The following is a 13,401-nucleotide window of genomic DNA, read 5'->3' on the forward strand; positions in this document are numbered from 1 at the left end:
TACATGGTACACGAAGCTAGCTTTCTCTTGTATTATTAATAGATGATGTAAGCAGCAGCGATGGTTGGAGGAACTTGGGCTATACTACGGTTTGTGAAGCTGAGATTTAGAAAAATTAGCTGCTATGAATGTCTCCGATCTGGAGCTGATAAGCCTCGAGGGTGTGGGCTCTTTCGTGACCCCTTTCTCGTCATAGCTAATCAGTCTGAGTTCAATGATTCTACTTTGATAATATCTTTATCAAGGCTGCGAGCTGGCTGAACCGTTATCAGGCCGGACAAAAGGCTTAGCAGCATTTCGTCCATCTGTACGTTCTGAGATCAAATTCCTCAGAGGTCGACTTTGCCTTTCAACCTTTCCGGGTCGATGAAATTAGTACCAGTTAAACACTAGAATCTATGTAATTGATTTACTCCCTCCCCGAAATTGTGGCCTTGTACCAAATTTTGAAACCAATATATATATATATATATATATATATGTATGTATGTATGAAACCAATATATGTTGTCTTGTTTGTAGCCCTAGGCCATGGTAGCACATGATGTCATTGGAACAGTTGATTTCACCCTCCATTTATTGATATCTGATAAATGTGTAAATTATTTTTGTTTAGTCATTTTTGTTTAGCCCTAGACCAAATGAGTTCTGTCAGAATTTAAAAAAGCATTCAAGTTAGTTTCACCGAGCCATTTTGCAATCTGTTTTTTCATTTATAAGATGGCAATGTATAATATAAAAATGATTTAAGTTATTTTTTCTAACAAGCTTTGAGGCTGCGTATAGACTATCATGTTAACTCATGCTGATCATATCTCATTGGCTCATAATGAGTTTTGGCCTATGGAGACGCAATCCCGCTCGTTCATGGAACGGTTAAATCATTGACTTGTACGAAAAACACTGGAGAAGGTTGCAACTTTTGATAAACAAAACTTCTATTACATTTGCAACCCAAAAGAACAAATACCGTCGTTATTACGAATGACAAAATATCGAGAGAGTTTGAATGCTATTATTCTTGGTCTAATTGTAATAGTAGTCAATAAGTTAACTGCTGCTCGTTATGTTGCTGTCACCGATCATTCATTGTGGTTGTTGTCAGCAGCTGTCCGCGACTGTTTGCCGTCCGTCTGCCATCTTTGCTCTCTCTATTGTATTCCAAAGTTCTCTGGCTAGTAGCCGAGGTGAGCCGAATTTATACTGATGGATAGGCTCAAAAGGAAACACACCAAAAGATGAAATCGTTTCTGGAGTCTATTCCTTCGAAGTTGTAATTGGCCAGATTTTGTTGATCACGTGGGCAATATTCTAGCGAATTGTGACATCGGGTGTATTGAGGTGACTGCAGAACATTAATACTACAGACTCACTGAGAGGCCAACTCGCTGACTTATGGAGTGTCTGTCTTCATTGGCTCATATCGAGATTATTTCCACGCGTATAAGGTGTATAAGATGTTGAGATATACATCCCCCTCGTTATTCCTTATAGAATTATGTAAGAGAAATCACTTCTTTTTCTTCTTCTTTATTCTCTTTTCTCCAGAAATGGTCGCTCACAACCTAAGGATTGTTGTACACCAGACATTGACCAACCATCTGTTGTCATCACAACCAATGTGTAACAAAGACTCAAGTTTCAGTAACTGTAAAAGTGTGTTAGGCTGAATTATTATCAACTGGAAAATGTATGATTTCTGCAAAGTCTCTCCAAGACAATAAGGCTCTGTAACTTGATTTTTGTGATTCAAAGTAGAAGTCAGTTCCATATTTGATTTCTCGAAGCAGACTTACTCAAACTTTGTATTTAACAACGTAAAAGACGATCAGCTTCTAGCAAAGTAACTGGCACAGGTTCATACACGTCAAGCAAGAAATAGCGGTCAATTTTGAAATAGCAGCCATATTTTCTACTATGATAAGAATATAATGAACACAGATGACAGATGAAATACTTGGACTTTCGACAGTTACTGTCAAGCCACATTCGTATGAACCTTCAGACGAGCCTCCACATGGTCACACATCTTGCTAAAACAACACCCACTTCTTTAAACTGAACTTTGACATATTAAAAAGGGAAATCATGTTGAAAAAGGGAGATCTAAATATTTCAAAGACAGGACAATCACGTAAGGAAATATTTGGTTGTAGGACATTTTCCTTTATTTCTAAACAGTAAAAGCAACATTGCAGTATTGCCCACCCCTAGGAGCACAACTGTTCTAAACATTAGTATTCTCAAATTAAAGACGAAGCTCTTTGTAGTCGTTTTATGTGTTAGAAACAGCAGTTAAATTTGCCTCAAAACACATCCCAATACAGTTCCAACAAGTCTTCTATAAGGAAGGTTAGGTGCATTGTCAAAATAAATAAAATCTATATTTTAAAGAAACTGAAAAATACAAATCGAAAGTCTATCAATAATAGAAAATCGAACAGTAAAGCAAGCGCCAATGTTGGAAGTGAGGGAGTGCTTCGTACCTTGTAATCAGTTCAGAAAATCTAGCAAAAACATCGGATTTGTGATTCTGATTGAAAAAAAGGGGATTTATTTAGCAAACAGTGAAGTACTTTATGACTTCCTATATTTCCATTTATTAAAATTTATAAATTTAAAATATAAATAACTCTTATTAGCACAATTTAATTTTTTTTTGCATAAATTGCACCTAAATATTTCTATTTACTCTGAAGTTCATTGCAAATCAAAACAGTTTGAGTAACACGGCCATAACGTATTTGCTCAATTTGCCATAAACAGCAGCTAAGATTCCTTTAGATCATGCTCTAACCTCGGAAAAGGTGTATAATAGAGATTTTAGTTTGATGCAGAGAAAGCCTTAGAATGGCAGGATGACGACATCCTGTTTGTCTTTGAGTATAAGACTATTCAAATGAAATGCCTGATGTTAAGCATGAGCAACAATATAATCCTTTTGGCCAACATTAATTGAAAGGGTGTCGGCCTAGGTATCAACTGTTCATTAATGAAGGTGTTCGTGTCTTAGAGGTTAGGGTACTGTACTTAGAATCACAACACCAGTTCTGATTCGCAGAGTAGTAGTGCGATATTTTTTGAGCCAAAAACACTTCCTTTCACATTAGTCATGTCCATTCAGCTGTAAACGAGTCACCACGTGATTAACCGGTGTCTCGTTCAGTGGAGAATATTGTGATCTTATTCACTTGTACCCTTTGGAAACTGGGTAGGTGGACTTAGATGTCTCTGGACCTGAGGCAGAAGTGTCCGAGCCTTACTACCTTTTACATTAACCAACACAGTAAAGCTAATCACTCACAAATTAACAGTATACTAGTTAACAAGATCATGACCCCTGCTTGATTTGAAATAGTATGCTATGGTTAGTGTCTGCCCAGACCCAGGATTGTACCCACGTCTAGGTATCGAAACTCCGAAGTGTTTCTTTCTTTTGGCTTCATATCAAAATCGTAACAAAATGCTTCGTATTCAAAACTACAACATTCATGTTCCCCTCCATGTCTTGTTCTTGTCAAACGTCTTGACTTTGTCCGACCCTTTTGAAGGCCCTGCCTATGATATCTGTTCTGGATTCTGTGAAAGAAATAATATTGTAAACGTATCTTAAGAACTGAGAGGAAATCCCAAAGGTTTCACTTCAAATGTAACTTCGTACCTCAGTACCAATGTAGACAATATCAGCACCACAATCTTCAAATTACATGATTAGTTCTCAAATTACACGTCATCAGCATAATCTTGATCGCTGTCATCATCGTTAGTATACTTATGCTTGGTTTTTGCATATTGGTATGGGTTGTACGAGACATGTTGAAGCAGTATTCTATGGCTAGTCACTGTTTTTCTCACAAGCAAATAATGTTTAATATTTTAGTAATGAAATAATAAAAATATACAAAGCGGACCTGAGTCAGACACGGACGAGCAGCAAAATTTTGAGTCCTCAGAAAGAAAATAAATAAATAAATCCAAAAAGAAAAACAAAAGAAAAAACCCACAGAAATAAAAAAATGACTAAATATAAATCAATAAAGCAGTTTTGTGCGTTCTGAAATGATACTTTTATGATGTAATTTTTTTTTAGTTTCACCAAAAGTCATCGCTTATCAAATATCTTGTTAGACAAGTGTAGTTCCAGAATATATATAAACAGCTTAAAGATTATGTGTATAGAATAGAAATACATATATATAAAATTATATAAATGTAGTATCAAAAAGTTCCCGGACTAGTTCTGTAGCCTGCCAACAGATGGCAGCACAGGGTTGCGTGCGTAATGAGATCTAGCTGTCATCTTAATGAGACATTGTGCCGAGTAATATCCCTGTTTTTACTTGGCAGGTTGTGAAATTTGTATTATTGTGATCACGTGCATGCTGTAGTCTGCGATTTTCTGATGGATAGAAATTTAGAATAATGTGAGATTTTGCGTTAAACTTGGGAAGTCCGTTTTGGCAAGCTTACGGTGACGAGGCACTGGGTCGTACGCAATGTTTGAAATGGCATGGGTGCTTCAAAAGCGGAAGAACATTCCTGGAAGACGGAGAGCAATTTGGAAGATCTAACACGAGCGTCACCCTCGGGTACGTGGAGAAAATTCATCGGCTCGGGCTTGAGGACCGTTGGAGGACAACCAACGACATTGCTGGTGTTGCTGGTCTAACGTATGGGTCCGCACTGGCAATACTAACATCTGGATTGAACATGCAGCGTGTCTCTTCTAAGTTTGTCCCCCAGCTTGCTGAGCACTGGGTAGAAAGAACATCACGTTGAAGCCTATCAAGATCGCCGTCAGCGTTCCACTGATGACCCATCCTTCATATCGAGGATTATCACCAGTGACGCGAGTTGGGTCTACGGGTGCAACCCTGAGACGAAGCAGCAGTTGTCACAATGGAAGAGCCCTTCATCTCCACAACCAAAGAAGGCACGACAGACTTGCATCTCAATCAAGAGCATGCTCATCGTTTTCGTCGACATCCGTTGCTTCAAGAATTTTCCCTCCAGTGCCAGACTGCCAATCGACAGTTCTAGTTTGACATTTTGAAGGGTCTCAGGAAGAAAATTCAACGAAGGTAACCGAATCTGGTGAGCGCGAAGAATCCAATTCTTCGCGACGACAATGCACCCTGTTACTGAACTCTCCTCACTCGTGAGTTTCTCACCAAAAGCAACATGGTATCGCTTCTTCCCCTGCCTAATTCACCAGATTTAACACTGCAGACTTCCATTTCTTCCCCAAGATGAAAAGGGAGCTTCAGCCTAAAGGACTCTGTTTTAGCCCCATTGTCGAGATACAGAATGAATCGCAGAAGGTCCTCGACTCGCTTAAGGAAAACAACTTCTAGGATGGATTCCAAAAGTGACAGAAACGCTGGGACCAATGTATTGCTGCGTTAAGTGACAATTGCGAAGGAACGGATGCTAAAGCGTAGGTAAATAACATAACTTGTCCGAGAACGTTTTGATACCACTGTTTTATATATATATATATATATATATATACACACACATACATATAGGAATATACATGAATATATATATATATATATATGCGTACATATATAAACACATATATATATACATATATATTTATAATATATACATACTTATATATATATATATTTATATTTATATATAAATATATATATATATATATAGTTTTGTTTGTATACGTATGTGTATATGTGTAAATGCATACATATATGGATATATATATATGTGTTTGTATATATATATATATATATATATATGTATATGTATATATAAATGCATTTTTGTATGTATATATATATATTTACTTAGAAAAAAATAGGTGCATATTTTTTATGTCTCTCTTTATATGATTAACTGAGTGCAATGGCATGTGCAAAGTGGCAACTGTAAACACAAGCTGAGATAGAATGCCTTAGAATGAAATCTCAGTCACTGTCTCAATACGATTCTTTCAATTATCTTCGCCTTAAGCAAGAATCTATTTTCGGCTCTGTAGAAATCGTAACATTCTCTATCTAGTTTCGCTGTAGAAGTTATTCATATTGTATGAGTATTAGACAAAAAAAAAAAAAAAGCAACCAGACTTAAAACGAAATTAGTTCAGATATGAAAGTCTTTCGCTGCTGGGCAGAACTACATTTTAAAACCTACTTTGAAATAATGTTAAATGTGCTTTTTTCCCCGTTAAATTTTCATGTTTTCATTTTTGTTCTTTCTAAATTTCTTTACAATTCATGTTATTCTACAGTAGTTAAGCATTGTCATAATGCTTTATTCCTTTTACATTTGGGCACTTGCTATGGATTTTGTAACACATTTACTAAAATGTCTACAGGAATACAATTTCAATGATAATGCAATGAGTGTTGTTCATTTTTGGCAGTGTAACCACTTCTGTGCAGACTTGACTAAGGTCTACCAGCAGTTCTCAATATTTAGGGAAACAAAACCGACAGACATTAAATACTTATAGCCACATACATATATACATATGTCTACAAACACACACACACACATACACACATCTGTGCAAAGCGGATGTGAATACTAACGAATTAAAGGAAATAATGCTGATCGATGAAATACTTTCAACGTTTGGCACAAGGCCAGCAATTACAGGCGAGAGGTAAGTACTTATTTTAATAAGCTTGAAAAGCAAAGTCGACCTCGGCAGAATTTGAACTCAGAACGTAAAGACGGTCGAAATTCCGCTAAGCATTTTGCCTGGCATGGAAACGATTCTGCCAGCTCGTTGCCTTACCGACCAATGTAATATTAAATATTCAAATAATTTAGTCGACTTTCAACCGACACTGACAATTACTTGCAGTTTGCTCATGTGAAAAAAATCATCTCGTATGTCAGTCTAACATGTTACATTAAAATTCTAGAAAAGTCTTATGTTTTAAGTAAATTATTTTTCGCATAATTACAGTAAGCTTTTGAGTTGGTTTCATTCGCTCTAATGATGTACACATACACACACACACACACAGACACACACACACACACACACATATATATATATATATATATATATATATATATATATATATATATTGTGTGTGTGTGATGTGTATGCGTACATATATGCACATATTCATACATATATGTATGCGTGCATATAGATTATTACATTTATAGTCGCATTCTTATTTATATACATATTCCTGTATATTCTTGTTGTATATTCATATTTATACATATATTGTGCTTATTTATACACACACATAAATATATAGTTATACATACATATATATCTTCACATTTCTATGTATATAAATTTTCTCCCTCACTCTCTCACACACTGTATATATACACATATATATATACACGTTATATATCTATATAGGCTTACCCACACCTACTCCTGCATATATACATATCCAACCAGTTCTGTTATTGAAAAATTGTTTGTTGAATATAATACCTTTATGGCTGAATTTTAATGCATTCAAGTAGACAGTAATTGAAAATGTTCACTGTTGAAGGACAGACATTAATTGATATTAGAATGATGTAGAGAGCCATAGTCAAGTTTAGAAACCTCATAGAAACTTTATATATGAGATTGAAATAAGAAGTGAAAGATTGCGAGGAGACAAATGTAATATTTGTGGTGGAGAAGTCATAAATTTAAGTGGAAACTGTTTTTATCAGATGAATCGTAAAGTTTTCCATTCATAAATCCACAACAACTTATCGCATTTGAAATGTATTATCTCTTAAAATACAAAAGATAACGTCTTTTGTCAAAATTAGTGATAATGAAAAGCTTGTAAAGATATGAATGGAAACCATATAGAAACAGATTTCAATGGCTAAATGTTCAAGTCATACACTGATCGAATCAAGTTTTTCAGTTGAAAATTTCATTTTCTAAAATTAAATTATTTCTAGTGGTCGATTCTCCAACGTCAAAATGATGAAGCTAGTTGTTATATAACTCAGGATCAAATCTGATCCGATCAAACAGATCTATGCTCAATAGTGTTCTATATCTGACTATTTGGGTTTTTATTGTTATATCAATGGGTTCATTGTCTAAAGTCACCTTCTTCATTTTCAAACACAATATATTTCAGAATGATTCGCTTGCTATTGATAGCAGTTCAAGTTTGGCCTGGTTGGAGCAGTGACTCTTATAAAGAAAGAAGATCATTTACTGATTGATAATGACGTAAAAATTGGATTGATGATTGATAGAATGCTAAGGTTTATTTTGTTGATTGATACAAATGTAAGAGATGTATTGGTGATGGATCAAAAATAGGACATTTACCGGTTTCAATCAATTGTAGCCATGATGGGATACTGACATCAAATGTTTTTAATCAGCCCTGGTATTTAGTTCCGTTTTGTACTTCTTTTTATCAATCTCTACATCTCGAACAACTAAGTTTTACCTTTCTGTCATAAAAAGAAAACAACACACAGATTCACACACACACACACACACACAGACGCTCCCACACACATATATTTCTGAATTTCTAAGATCAGGAATTACCATTATAATACACTGACATATTCAAACCATCGTCTTGAACTTGTTTACCTGAAGCACAAGGTTTCGGCCATTATACACTCAGTCCTTATTTGAGAATTATCCTTATTTTACACGGATATGTTTATTAACTATAACTCAGATTCCAATTCTAAATGGAAACATTCTTGAAATTTCGAACGTTGGGTTTTGGTTATTCTCAACTCATTGTCCTTACAAGAGATGTTCCATTTGTGATATCGCTCATATAAATGATTCTACAAGTGATGCCACTAGAGCCAACGTATAAACAAACCGAATGTTGCAGGAATTGAACCTACGCCCAGAAATTAATATGCAGCACTTTAAAATCATTACACGCTTATAAACAATATCCTACGATCCTGCAGGACAAAGATAACTGAAGATTTTAAATCTAAATATTTATGGTCGTAGATTTAACATTTGCTTCGAATTAAATAAGGTTTAAAATCAGTATTCTTGTTTGTTTAGATTTTTACTGATGTTATTCAATAACCTATGTCCCCACTGGAGCATCGCCCTTACTTTTAGTTGACTGGTACATAATTTTAAGATTGTACATACTTTAACACTATTTTTTTGCACCACTAATCTACAGTGCATAAGCAACATTACTGTATAAACATACAAACATAGAAACATAGAAACATAAATACAGACACATACCATATACATACACACACACACATTTATATGGGCTTCCATACAGTATCCATCTAACAATTTCACTCACAAAGTGTTAGTCAATCCAAGTCTTGATGACACGTGTTTAACGAGAAATGTTTTGTGACCGAACATGAAACCACGTTCTTGAGAAGTAAAACTTTAAAATAAACGTCTGTCCTTACACCTTTATTACTGGTACATTTGTTTTTCTTAGAAGCTTAGAGAAGAGCCAGTTGAAAGAGACAATGGGTTCAAGTCCAATCACCTGAAATTTTATCTGATATGAAACAGCGTTGCGTGATTTATTAAAACTTTAACAACGTAGTAGCTTCGACGTCTTTCCATGATTAAAAATGCTTACTTCTTGTCTTAAGAGTAGAAGTACTAACATTGAAGGCGAAAATGTCGACAAGTTTGTAACAAAGACTGTACACTTGAAAGATCATCTTTCCAAAGACTTCACCTTTTGTACTCTTTTGTAGGAAATTCATACCATCTCAAGCATCCACTGTCTCATAAATAATGCTATTTGAAATGGAATTATATATTTAACCTCTATGAACTTACCACCATCTTGCAGTTTACGAAGTAACCGTAGAATTACCAAGGGTACTTTTTGCTAGCTCGGGTACCTTATCGCCACTCAGCTATTTCACAATATATCACAAAATAGACGAGATAATATATTATCAATAAATATTCCAAGTATCAGTAAATTAAGCAATGTTGTCTAAATAAGCATGAATTGAGATTAGCATAAATCTATGAATGAGATGCAAAATTATTCATAATGTCTTGTGTAATTACTTTTTTTTTATATCTTAAGAGGTGTCTTTATATCTTCTTCGAAATAATTGAAAGAAATACCCTGCCATTCCCCATGGAATTCAATGTATTTATTTATGAATAAATTATTTGCAATAGTAATGAAATGATTTTTTTTGACTTTCGATAATTTTTTCTGAGTTTCGTATAATCCTTACAGCACATTGTCATCTGAAGACGAGGGTTCTTATTGTCACTACTCGGAGTTTCTCGTTCCGGAAAACTAACACTGAAACATGTTAATCGGTGCGAACGTAAACGTGCGTGGCGAGGAAACAAAGTTTTTCTCTCAAATAAATATATAAAATCTACCTTTTTTTGTTTGCATATGTATGTATGTATGAATGAATGTGTGTATGTATGTCACTCGTTCTCCCACACTCTAATATGCATGTGTATATATATATATGTATATACATATATATATATGTGTGTGTGTGTATATACATATATATATATATGTATGTATATGTATATGAATATATATATATATATATATATATATATATATATATATATATGTATACACACACACACACGTATGAAGGAAAGTAGAATGTGCTGCAAGGCACATTTTCTCGATGCTAGTCACGTGACTTTCCAAATGACACGTTCGGAAACAACAGTCCGGAACCACTTACTGCTGATTAAAAAATTCGAGAGCTTTCAAGCTGAAACGTCTGCAACAACTAGTACACTAAGTTTTAACAAACACAGAAATAACTTCTATCGTGCACTGAAATCCGATGTCATGAATATAAAGAACTCTAAGAAAATGTACACAATTTCAGACGAGAAAATCTGTTCAAACGTGTCAAAAATGCTTATGTTAATCTCTGCGTTAAGCACACACACACCTGTGATGAGATAAACTATCACCCAGTTTCACTTCACTACTTGATCCTTATGTGTATTTCGTAAAGTAATATAGGTTTCAGGCATTTAAGTTAGGCTTCTGATCTAAGGAAATATTTTTAATTTCTCCCATCCGTCTCAGGGACCCTAACAAGAGATAAGGGTGACATCCTGTCATCTGCGACCAAACAAAAAATTAAAATAATGACTGTGAAGCACAAAGTATCTAAGTACAGTGGTTTTTACAAATTAACCATACGTAACACTTAAAGACGACAAGGAAAATTTTGTTGGGTAATAATTCTTATATAAAGTGAACTTAGAATCTTCATCGAATACTTAGTGGTGCCCATTAATAGTTCGAAGAGAAATGACACCGGATGTCAATGATGGAATAGCACTAACACAATACCTAACTGGTTTTGTAATACTAGCGATGAAAACAGATGAAAGTAGACCCAATTATTTATTATTAAATTTTAATTGTCCGTTTCCAAATGGCTCCTCACCTAGGTCTTGCAATTTTAGAACCACGTGTTGAGGTCTTGATGAAAGCGTTTTCGACTCAGTCATTCATACATAGCTATAACTTGCTGACAGAAATTAAGCAAGCGTAACTGACCCTAATGATTTATATGATGTAATGAGCTCTTTTTAAGGCAAATATTGCAATCTATGTGGATTATTCAGCTTAGATTTGCTTAAATCTACATTTAACATTTCAGATTGAGGTCTATACAGTGATAACATTTATTTTGTTAGAAAGATATATCTTTCTAACAAAATAAATGTTTAGCAAATTTAAATAACTACAAATATGACACAGTTAAATTGCTTTAAGATACCTTACATTTTAGCATATGTAGAGAACAACGGAGGGGGAAAAATGATAAGCTCTTCTCGCCTACCATTTTAAAGGCTCCTGGGACAAAGGGGTATTTGAAAGAGCCGCAAACCACTACAACAAAGCGAACACGAGTTGTAAATTTAGTTTTAAAAATTACGTTTAAATCCCAAAGCAGAACAAACAACAACTAAACAATTTAAAACTTACAAAAATTATAATCTTAATGTAATCCTGTTCAACACACCGTGTTACCTTAAAATAAACTTTAGTATTAACAAGAACTCCCTAAAAGTGACCAACAGACATTCTGCCAATCTCCAACCAAAACAACAGAGAGATTTGAAACTAGTCTGCAAAATTGATGGGTTGCTGGATCAGCATAAGGTGACATCACCACGTGTAGCAAGTATTTCAGATCATTTAATAAGTGTTAAGACTAAGAAACCAGTTCAGTAGGCAGTTATTTGAATTATTTCATTGACGTAGTGTAGTCGAAGTAAAGAGTTATGCTCACTAGAAAAATTCCTGCAAAAGAGTATCCGTAAATTAGTAGGTCACGGAGTCAGTTCCAGGAGTCACATAATCTCTTGAATACTTCACTGGAATGTGTGAAGTCACTTGAATGGTTGTTGCTCAATCTCCCTGTCTAACTTAAAATAATTATCTAACATAATACTGCATTATCAAACAATGTGTAGTACTGGAAAGATTAGAGTATTGACAGTTTTTCTATCACCATGTCAATTCTGTATTTTCAAATCATGTTCATTTGGCAGGAAAAATATTGTAAGCTCTGCAATAACAGAAATTAAATTTCAGCTGCACAAAATCTCTAAGATTCCAATCTCTGCAGACCTATCAAACTAGATTAAATAGCAGAACCAAAACAACCCAAAGTCTGCTGATCAATACCCCATTTGCAAGAACATTTCAAAACCAACAAAACGAAGATTCACTCTCTAAAGATATCACCGATTCACCTGAGAATTCTACCTGTAGTCTGTCCGTAAATACGAACATGGAGTTCTGAGCAGCGGAATATGGTTAACCAGTACCTAAACTCTATATATTAGATATTTACTTTAGTAAATATTTGCAATTCATTTCTATCACAGTGCACTATTACGGTATGGGTAAAACCCATAAATATACTTAATGTCTATAGATATGTATGTGGTGGGTGCATCTGTGTTTATGTCTGTACGTATGTGTGCAAAGTATTATGATACATATACACACATCCATGCACACACACACACTCATACACACACACATGGTGTAATGAAGTACACTGTAGTGTTCAGTAAACCTTTATTCGCAACGCACCGAGGCGAAATCATTGGTGCATTGTGACAATAGTGAACAAAAGACATGAAGGAGTGTCTCCCAGACATTTATTAAATAGTTAGAATATGGCAACGAAACCAGTGTATTGCATTAAAAGTTTACTTTGCAACCTACTACGGCATTTACAATAGAGAGATGTTTAGTGTGTACTAAATTTATTTCATTCAAACCTTAACAAAGCATATATTTTTGTTAACCAGATTAATCAACTGAGCTAAATCCCTACATTTACTGATCATCTATAGTTATTACCAATAATTTCATCGAAAAGATTTGAAACCGGTCGCTAGGACCTGTTTCTGTCCACGATGTTTAAAGAAAGTATACTTTT

This window comes from Octopus sinensis, linkage group LG17, assembly GCF_006345805.1.
Source record: "Octopus sinensis linkage group LG17, ASM634580v1, whole genome shotgun sequence".
In the NCBI taxonomy this organism is placed as follows: domain Eukaryota; kingdom Metazoa; phylum Mollusca; class Cephalopoda; order Octopoda; family Octopodidae; genus Octopus; species Octopus sinensis.